Source organism: Pseudochaenichthys georgianus, chromosome 20 (assembly GCF_902827115.2).
Source record: "Pseudochaenichthys georgianus chromosome 20, fPseGeo1.2, whole genome shotgun sequence".
NCBI classification, from domain to species: Eukaryota; Metazoa; Chordata; class Actinopteri; order Perciformes; family Channichthyidae; genus Pseudochaenichthys; species Pseudochaenichthys georgianus.
The window spans coordinates 6721108-6732321 of NC_047522.1; the positions used below are offsets into that span (position 1 = coordinate 6721108).

The 11214-nt window shown below is 39.0% G+C and overlaps 1 long non-coding RNA gene across 1 annotated transcript; it reads left to right on the forward strand.

Moving 5' to 3' along the window:
* Nucleotides 1-4534: 4534 nt before the first annotated feature.
* Nucleotides 4535-7597, forward strand: LOC139435911 (uncharacterized). Its single transcript, XR_011645123.1, has 3 exons — nt 4535-4642; nt 5529-5673; nt 7480-7597. It is a non-coding gene; the product is annotated as an uncharacterized lncRNA (long non-coding RNA).
* Nucleotides 7598-11214: the final 3617 nt, after the last annotated feature.

The window sequence follows — 11214 nt, forward strand, 5'->3', positions numbered from 1 at the left end:
TCTCCATCAGGACCAGAACCTCTCTCCATCAGGACCAAAACCTCTCTCCATCAGGACCAGAACCTCTCTCCATCAGGACCAGAACCTCTCTCCATCATAGGGGTGGGCGATATTGAAAAATATGTTATCACGATATTTTCAAGCAGTATCACGATAGACGATATATATCACGATATTTTTTCATGTCGGTTATTATGGTTATTTTTCAAGTTACTTAACAGTACAAGCACCTACAAGGTGACAGAAACTAAAACAAAAAGGAGTAACCGACCAAAATAGCATTTCAAGCTGGTTTTATTTCAGAAATGAATCCCTGAATGAACAAGTGAGCAGTGAACATCAATAAACATGAGAAGGAGGGTAAAACATAACTAAGTAAAACATAAAACATCAATGAGGAAAAGTCAGTGCCAAACAATTAAAATGTAAACTTTAGACTTGAAGTGTAATAAAAGACTTTAGCATAACTGAAGGGAAAAACATAAAAGGCCACCGCGTCAGTTATGTCTTTCCACCGTTTGCTAGTCTTTTCATAAGGAGCCCCTTTATGAAATGCACATTTTGCAAATTACATTTGTTTGCTCCGTGTCTGTTGTGTTATATCCAAAATATTTCCATACCACAGACGTAGAGTTCTTTTTGGGGACTAAATCTAATTCTTCTACATCAGAATCTGACTCTCCGTCCATTATTGCTGTGTGTGCAGACTGCCAACAGCGTATTTTCCCTCGCTGCAAAGAAAGGGGGCGGGAACTTTGGGAGCGTGTCAAACAACTCGGACTGATATATATATGTCGCCATTTTGCAATTTCTGTTATTTTCAGTTGAGAATGTTTCAAAGTAATCTTAAAAAATTCAACTTACTTTTCGTTTCTACTGTTTATAAGTATGATGTTTAAATATGAAATGCTGTATTCATTAATGGTTGTATAATTCTACAAATATTTTTATATTTGAAGTTTTCAGAGTAATTGTTTCCTACAGAACATTTTATGATGTCATTTTGTTGAACCTGTTTGATTGGAAAATGTTAGAAAGCTGTAAAATAACAGTATTCTCGCGTTAGAACTTTAGGTTCTGTATTTATTTTAGTGTTTGACAAATCTAATAAAAGAAAATGTAAAAAACTGTTTTTCTCATCAGAACTTTATTTAAGGTATTTTAATGTAACATTTTAAGACAATGGATTTTGAAAAGAGAGGAAGGTTTCCTCTAAAATCTTTAAGGACAATTTCTGTAAACTAATTGCTTTTGCAATTTATTTCAGTTAAAGTATCTTTACTTTAATTTTATGGTTTTTGTTTGGCATTTGACCGTTTTTTTACCCGTAGAAGTTTTAATGCTGTACTTTTATTAAAGGTTATTGACTGTAAAAAGAGCAGATCAATCGGTAAAATTAGTGTTTTCCTGTAAAATCTTTAAGGACAATTCCCGTAAATTAATGTTATAAGTTCTGCAGAACAATTTTATAGAAAACAATAGCAATTTTCTATAGGATCCTATAAATTATTTGGTGCAATCTATAGTAAAATCCATAGGTAAATTCTATAGAATATTTTCTACAAAAAAAACATCTACACAGTATATATTTTCTATACTATAGTATTCTATAGATTATTTCCCAGAATCTATAGTAAAACACGTAGGCAATTTCTATAGTATGTCCGCAAAAATCTTGTAGTATTCTACAGACATTTTCTATAGAATTCGTCCATAGATTTGTCTATAGTATTCTATATATTTTTGTGCTAAGGGCTGTGTGTTTAGATGAAAGCCCGGTGGCGATCTGTTACACTGATTATACAGTAAAGCCATCGAAAATAATATGATATACAGAACAGTACAAGTAGCCTACTTCTGGGTCTCTGTTTCATTCAAGCTCGGCTCTGCGTGTGTGTGGCACGATCAAATTTTGTGAGTGCGCGAGTGGTAACGCGGAATGTTGTTGTTAGCATCTGGTTAGCTAGCTATGCTAACGGATATAAAAAGCTGTTTCTACACCAAGGTGGAGGAGAGTCCTCTCCTGTCAGACTGAGAGGATCGTATAACGTCAGCTCAGTGAGGTGAGGACTCTCTCAGTGTTTAGATAGTTCACTTTAGTGTAAGTTATCTCAGTGGGTCTCAAACGGTTTGGTCACCATTTATGTAAACAAGTATTTGCGAGCAACACATTTCTATGATCATTAGCCTATAGTTATTAAAAAAAATAAGAGAATAAATGAAAAACGGGTATAAAATACTACAGTAACACAAGAATACCGTTTAAAAGGGGAGTGATTAGTAAAATATCCATAAAGAAAAAGTAAATCTGTTTACAGTTCTGTTTCATATGGATGCTGAGAGATAGGCTATCCATAGATCTCTTCATGTTGCTCTCAAAGTGCACCAGATTGATGCTTTTAACTTCAATATTTTAAAAATAATCTTCCGGGGGAGCATGCCCCCAGACCCTCCTAGAGGAGGTTAGGTCCACCCCCACCTAAAACATGTTCACATGGATAGGATAGTAAATACATTTGCACACTTTTTGTATGGTGGCCTATGTCCATATGTTTCTGTTGTGGTGGTCGTGCCTCAACCGTGCATGTATGCAGAGGTCATAGGTGCGCTATACAATAGCGCTGCACCCTGCAACGTGTGTGAAAGACAAGAGACTTTACAGCATGTTTTTTGAAGTTGTGTTTGTGTGTTGGTTGTTGACGGCAGTGTGTGCCCCCGCTTGGTAAATGATTGCCCCCCCATTCGATTTGTTCTAGAGCCGACCCTGTCCACCTCCATCAGCTTTAAGGATGTTTGCACGCGCCACTTTGATGTGCATGTCGGCAGCGTTTTATCACACACTGAGCTTCTGGTCTGAATTCCCTTGAAGAAACATTACAATATGAATGAGATCTATTGCACGGCAACAATATGTGCTTGATTGCCCCGCCTGATGATCAGAACGACGGGAGCACAGCGAAAAGTCCCGAACAACGATTTAGAGCCGCCTAAGAAAAGAACCGCGTTGACCCAACATCTGCGAGTGAAACGGGAGCATGCAATCGAGCCCATATGTTAGCACCACAACAACAAGTCTCTGTTGGGGGGGGGGGGCTTTGTTTTGCATGCTATTGTTGCACAGCATTCATATTCAGGAGATGCTTGGCAGACTCTGAGCGAGCTAGATGGCCCTAAAACCCCATTACGCACAGTGAAAACATGACTTGTGTGTTCCCGAGATGCTGTGCAGCTTGTTGCTATGGTTTTCTGTGAATGTGGTGCCTGTGTTTCTACTTTGCAAACCGTATTAACATCAGCCATTATTTGGAGTAAGGTCCAACAACATGATGCCATTTCGCTCTTGGCTTAAGCATGTTTTTCTTTCATTAGAAGAAGGAACATTTGATCTGCCTGCAAACCCAGAGCTGAGAGAATCACTCGATGCTGAACATGTCTGTGGGAGCTTTTCCAGTTTTAAACATCTTGTGCATGGATGAAGTGCCGGCAGTGGTAGGCGTGTGTTGATACATTGATACATACAGTAAGAAATGTTGATTATCTGTCAGGTGAGAAGCCAATAACAATTAATAATATAGATGAATGACAGACCAGAAAATATAATACACTGTAAAAAAAGATCATAATTTTACAGGAAATAACTGTAAATGTTTATAGTAAGTATCATGTTTTTTTAAATAACTTGCAAAATCCTGTAAAATGGCAGATATTAACTATAAATTAACAACCCAAAACATTATTTTCAGTATTTTGACAATAACCACAAATAACGTTTATTTCCTTTTTTTTACAGTAAATTTACTATATAATATTTACAGTATTTTTGCACTTTCAGAAAATAAATGCAGATGTACGTCAAATAAAAAGTATTATCTGTAATTAAATATGTAACTCGTAATATAAAAGTGTATTACTATTATAAGACTTTAAGATTTTCTTTGTAATTTTAAGGTAATCATAAAACTGTAAAAAAAAGCGTCAACTAAAAAAAACGTAAAATGTAATTAAAACCTTTTTACATACATAATTTTCTCAATATTCGATTGAATCCACCACAAACACAAAATATCCAATGTTGAAACAAAAGTAAATAAATATGTTCTCATTAAATTCCTAACTTACTATATTGTAAACATCTACAGTTGACAATATCATTAAAACAAATTAAAATGATAGAAAGTGGAGACATTTCTGCAGGGAGGATCAAGGTTTAAAACACACAGTGTTATTTACTCAACAAGTCCTTGTTTTATTTATGTTGCTGTTTTTTTTCCTCCCATTGGTCAATACACAGTAATAAGCCTTAGTTTTACAGTATAATGTATGGTTTTCGGATTCTGGCCGACAGCCAGAGCTACGGCAATTGAAATATAATTCAGCCAAAACACGGCAGACAAGTCAGGCATGTTTGGAATGAGTCCACAACACTCCTGATTGGTTAATATAAACGTAATCGAAGAAACCTGCCAATGAGAACTGTCCGCGCCTGTCGTTCACATTTGAAACATCCACGTCAGTTTGAGTGGGTCTCCTCCTGCGAGCTACAGCTGTCTGCTGCAGGATTTTATGGATTTATATCGGGATCGTTTTACACGTTAAATATGAGTATCGGGACGTCAACAAAGAACAGAAGACTTGAGATCTGGTGAGTCCTGCAACTGTAATGGAGTTAAACATGTATTTAGATAATCCTTAGTTTGTGAATGTTTTAGTTTTTATTTAAGGTTACGTTTCTTCTTCTAGTTAGCTGAGTTTCTTCCCGTTAAGTTGGTATTCATCATTAATAGGTTGTTAAATGTTAAGAAGCCCTGACATGCTGTTTCTTGCAAGATGTTGCGCCCGGAAAACCTGGCTTAACAGGTGGCTGCTAACGTTAGCTTACAGGTTATTGCAGTGCTGCCCCCCCACCCTCTCGTCTCCAACACGGGAGAATTACACATAAACATGCAGCGGTGTGTCACAATGTTGTCGCCAAGTTTAATGTCAAGTTTCACAGCTTTCTTATAGCGGAATCTAGTTTGTTAATGTTCAGTAACAGCTAGCATAGCATAAACAGCTAACCGCTAATGTTTGGCTAACTTGCTAGTTAGCTCTGCTCTATATGTTACAAGCTAACATGACTAGCTAATGTCACACTGTGTGAACTAAAATACTTTTTGTATTACTACATCATACATGCTTGGTCCAAATCACTGCTAAAATTAATTATTTTTGAAAATGTATAGTAAAGAAACACTCAGCCATGCATGAAATAACATAGCAAAAATAATACGGGTAATGTTTGACCCATGTTGTGCCTTAGAAGTGTAGTGATACAAACATTATTTTTATTCAAAAAGTAAGAAAGGGAAAAATACAAATTGGTGTTGATCCAAAACAGGTTAATTGAGGAATACCTGGAATCCTGAATGGTTAAAGTAATTTATTGCAAAGATATTTACAATTTAAAATTAATTCGGGTCACTTTTGACACATGTTGGTTGTGTAACAAAGGGTTAACATGACGGCTGTCATGTTCACTCTTTTGACAGAGCACCAGTGGACAGCGAGGACTATGGAAGAGAAGATGTGATGGCTTTGTGTGGAAAGCTGCTGACGCCAGCCTGTGTCCCTCATCAGTCTCTCCAGGCAGCACCCAGCTATTCTTCCATCTTGGAGATGAAAAGACTTTGATATGTGAGTAATAACTAACTTGTGTCTAACATAGTATTGAATGTGGTTTAGTAAAGTATTTAAAAATACCCCACATTGTACATGTACAGGACAATCAGACCTTGTTCAACAAAGATCATAAGACAATTGTTTTGTCTTTGAGGTACAGTTTCTTTGAAGAAAGCACTAACATTTTATTTAGTGTTGTTTCATCAATCAATATTTACTGGTCTTGAATTTCCTCACTGGATTACAAAATGCTTGAATCTTATTGTACAGGGACATTATGCAGATTTAATCACCTGAAGATGAAAATATAGATTCATCGATATGTACCATTTTAAGGAAATAGACTGTTATGCGGCTTTCACACCAGCGCTTTTCAGTTTCTAGCTCCGAGCGGGAGCTTTTCTGGTTCAGCTCCGGTTTCCCTTTTCAGCTCCCGCTCTGTTCACACCGCCCACTGGCGCTCCAGAGCTGCCCCTGCTGCGTCATGACGTCACCGTTTACATCGCTGATTTGCTCCCCAACGGCAGCCATTACGGCGCTCACAACAACAACTGCGTCGGGTCGATAATCGTGTTGCTTTTAATCACACGAAGCCAGAATAAATTGAATAACGACTTCTCCAACCTTATACTTTGCTCCAGAGTGCCGTGGTTCATTGTTTATTAATGTGTTTCTGCAGAATTTACCGACCGCTGCAGTGCTGGCTGCTCTTCCACGGGAGTTTATTCTCCCGTTAGCTCCCGGTTAGCTCACACTGCAGCGGCCGCTCTAAAGTATTCACTGTCCGACTCACACAAGCAGCTGATGCATATCCCCAGTTCCCCTTAGCCTAAGTGAATGTGTGTCAGTCTGAATTGACGCTGTTTGGTATCACAACGCTGTTATGAAAGTTTCTCTGGTATAAAACGGGTGATGTTAGCATAGCAACCGAAGCTAAACTGACTACTTGCATCCGATAGCTGCAATAATACAAAACAACACGTCTGCCTCTCTCCACAATGATCGATAACAGTGAACGGATGGTCAAAGTAAGGCACAAATAAACAGAATCACACGAAGCCTGGTTAGTGTTGCCTGACTTTATAAAGTGTGTTTATAAGCACACTGCTTGTAGGCAGGCATGATAGTCGACCCATGTTCAGGGGAGGTGGGTTTAGTTTCCTGCACGCCTCGACGTAAGAGAGACGTAAGCGACGTCGCCTCTTAGCTACAAAGCTCTTGCCTCTGGACCGACAATTTTTTGGAGCTGGAAATGAAGCGGATTCCGGAGCTAAGAGCCGGCGCCGCTGCGGTGTGAACAGGAAAACCCGGCGCTTTTCAGGCTCTAGCTCCGAGCCGGAGCTGAAAAGGCGCTGGTGTGAAAGGGGCATTAGTGGTATTGACCGAAGCTCCACAGCTGTAGCTAGGCGCTGCTAATGAAAACTCAAGTGCTCAATTTGTTGGTTTTTCTTTATTATTAAGAATTGAGCAAGCATATCTTCCTCTTCGAAATCCCAGTTGTACTTCGCTAACACGTAGTGCCTGGGAGGGTGTGTTTGATTGTTCCCACCCTTACCTCACTTATGGACTAGGTCATGTTAGACAAGCAATCCAGTGGTTAGTTTTAGGGTCACCTCCATTGTTTTATTTTTTATTTATTCACTTTAAGAGAAAGGGATTTCAGAAACAAGTCTCACAAGTTTGTCTCGAGGTAAAATTAACAAAAGCTAACTGTTGTTAGACTATGTTCCCCCCTTCTAAACTTATGAAATAATCAATGCCCTGATAATAACATCCATCATTATGGTTTACTAATAGTTATCACTTCACTTCCTCCTCCAGCACCTGGACACAGCAGGAACCTACGCCAGGATCCTGTTTGTGGACTTCAGCTCTGCCTTCAACACAACCCTCTGGCTGGAGGCTGCGCACCATCAGGACCAGAACCTCTCTCCATCAGGACCAGAACCTCTCTCCATCAGAACCAACACCTCTCTCCATCAGGACCAGAACCTCTCTCCATAAGGACCAGAACCTCTCTCCATCAGGACCAGAACCTCTCTCCATCAGGACCAGAACCTCTCTCCATCAGGACCAGGACCAGAACCTCTCTCCATCAGGACCAGAACCTCTCGGCACCTCAACAAGGCCCGCCCCCCCCACTGACACTTTACCTCAGCCACAACGCAGACTCTGCATGGAGATCACAGGATGGTAAATAATGCAATGTTTAAATATTGCTTACTGCCAATATTTTATATTCTATAATTTATTGCATTCTATTTCTTAATATAGTTCGCCATCTGTGTAATTTTTACATTTTTTTATTTGTATGTACGACACCTCCTCATACGTGTGAACATACCTGGCAATAAACCTGTTTCTAATTCTGATCTTTTTGTCCTCGAGGTTGCACTGCCACGTCTACAGTAGCACAGAATGGACAGAGGAAACATGATTGGGCCTCAAGTGTTTTGCAGCCAATATACATTATCCTACAAACTTGGGATAGGAGGGTGAGTGAACAAGTTATCCATTGGTTGGAACCTACATCCCCATTGTTAGACGTACTAAATCCTGCACACTGCTCCTTCACATTGACAATGTGAACATATGTCGCCATTTTGCCATTTCTGTTATTTTCAGTTGAATGTTTCAAAGTAATCTTAAAAAATTCAACTTACTTTTTGTTTCTACTGTTTATAAGTATGATGTTTAAATATGAAATGCTGTATTCATTAGTTGTACTATAATTCTACAAATATTATTAAGTTTTCAGAGTAATTGTTTCCTACAGAACATTTTGTGATGTCATTTTGTTGAACCAGTTTGATTGGAATATGTTAGAAAAAAGCTGTAAAATAACAGTATTCTAGCTCTTTAGGTTCTGTATTTATTTTAGTGTTTGATCATACAAATCTAATAAAAGAAAATGTAAAAAACTGTTTTTCTCATCAGAACTTTATTTAAGGTATTTTAATGTAACATTTTAAGACAATGGATTTTGAAAAGAGAGGAAAGTTTCCTCTAAAATATTTAAGGACAATTTCTGTATACTAATTGCTTTTGCACTTTATTTCAGTTAAAGTATTTTTACTTTAATTTTATGGTTTTTGTTTGGCAGCCTGCTGCCAGTCATTTGACCGGTTTTTCCGTTTTTTTTGCCCATAGAAGTTTTAGTGCTGTACTTTTATTAAACGTTATTGACTGTAAAAAGAGCAGATACATCTGTAAAACCTGTAAAATATTTAAGGACAATTCCCGTAAATTAATGTTATAAATTCTGCAGAACCATTTTATAGAAAACAATAGCAATGTTCTATAGATTATTTTGCAGAATCTATAGTAAAATCCATAGGTAAATTCTATAGAATATTTGCCAATATTCTGCAGTATATTCTACAGAAATTCTATAGAAACATCAATAGATTCTATGGAATATAGGTCACAAATTCTATGGTATTCTCCAGAACAGTTCTATAGAAAGCATCCATGGGGTTTTCTATAGGATTCTATAGACTATTTTCTACACTATAGTATTCTATAGATTATTTCCCAGAATCTATAGTAAAACACGTAGGCAATTTCTATAGTATATCCGCAAAAATCCTGTAGTATTCTACAGACATTTTCTATAGAATGTGTCCATAGATTTTTCTATAGATTATTTCCCAGAATCTATAGTAAAACACGTAGGCAATTTCTATAGTATATCCGCAAAAATCCTGTAGTATTCTACAGACATTTTCTATAGAATTTGTCCATAGATTTTTCTATAGATTATTTCCCAGAATCTATAGTAAAACACGTAGGCAATTTCTATAGTATATCCGCAAAAATCCTGTAGTATTCTACAGAAATGTTTGCTAAGGGCCCCTTCCAGGTCTCCCGATGCAACAAGCATCTGAATCCTATTTACATTGTACATTTGAGTCACACAATACTACCTGGCTTAGCCTATTATCATAATAAAAGGAATACCTACACCCACACATGCAGGTAAACCAGTTCAACAAGTCACACAATGCTGTCTGGCTAATGCTAACAGGCTAATTATCATACTAAAAGGGTTACATCCAAAAGTGTCCCAACACATTTCAGAAAGAACTGTTTCTGCCAGAACCAGAGAAGAGTTAAATGTATTTTTGTAAGTAATTAACTGATAAGATACAAATAGAGTTTACAATATTGCTAGAGATATAAATTCACATACTGCTATCAGAAATAATGTATTAATTTATTACATTACATTGCATTTAGCTGACACTTTTATCCAAAGCGACTTACAATAAGTACATTCGACCAGGAAGACACAACCTTGAAGAAAACAGAATCATATAAGTACATCAGGTTTCATAGAGCCAAGCATTTCAAGTGCTACTGAACTGGCTATAGATAAGCCAGTCTAGTATATAAGTGCGCTGTTAACAGTTCTTTGTTAGTAATTCTATCGCTCGAGGTGGAGTCGAAAGAGATGAGTTTTCAGTCTGCGCCGGAAGGTGTGTAAGCTTTCTGCTGTCCTGATGTCAATGGGGAGCTCATTCCACCATATTGGAGCCAGGATAGCAAACCCACGTGTTTTTGCTGATGGGAACTTGGGTCCCCCTCGCAGCGAGGGTGCAGCGAGTCGTTTGGCTGATGCAGAGCGTAGTGCACGCGCTGGGGTGTACAGTTTAACCATGTCCTGGATGTAGGAAGGGCCAGATCCATTCGCAGCATGGTACGCAAGTACCAGTGTCTTGAAGTGGATTCTAGCAGTTACCGGAAGCCAGTGAAGGGAGCGGAGTGGTGTGGGAAAATTTAGGAAGGTTCAAGACCAGATGAGCTGCTGCATTCTGGATGAGCTGCAGAGGTCGGATGGCACATGCAGGTAGACCAGCCAGGAGGGAGTTGCAGTAGTCTAGGCGTGAGGTGACGAAAGCCTGGACCAGAAGCTGCGTCGCTTTCTGGGTCAGCTGGGGACGTATCTTCCTGATGTTGTAAAGCGTGTATCTGCAGCAACGGGTTGTAGCAGTGAAGGACATGTTGTTATCTAGGATCACACCCAGATTCCTTGCAGTCTGGGTCGGGGAAACAACAGAGGTGCCGATGTTGATAGTCAGGTCAAGAGTGGGACAATCTTTTCCCGGAAGGAAAAACAGTTCAGTCTTGTCAAGGTTGAGCTTGAGGTGATGAGCAGACATCCACTGAGAGATGTCAGCTAGACAAGCAGAGATGCGTGCAACGACCTGGGTCTCTGAGCGGGGAAAGGACAGAATTAATTGGGTGTCGTCAGCGTAGCAGTGGTATGAAAAACCATGCGGGCTAATGACAGATCCGAGCGAGTTTGTGTACAGGGAGAAGAGGAGGGGACCAAGAACAGAGCCCTGAGGGACCCCTGTAGTTAATTGACAAGGGTCGGACTCGGACCCTCTCCAAGTTACCTTGTAGGTACGGTCTTTGAGGTATGAGGTGAGGAGGGAAAGTGCAGAGCCTGAAACTCCAAGTCCTTGGAGAGTGCGAAGGAGGATCTGATGGTTCACCGTGTCGAATGCAGCAGACAGGTCCAAAAGGATGATGACAGAGGAGAGGGATGCT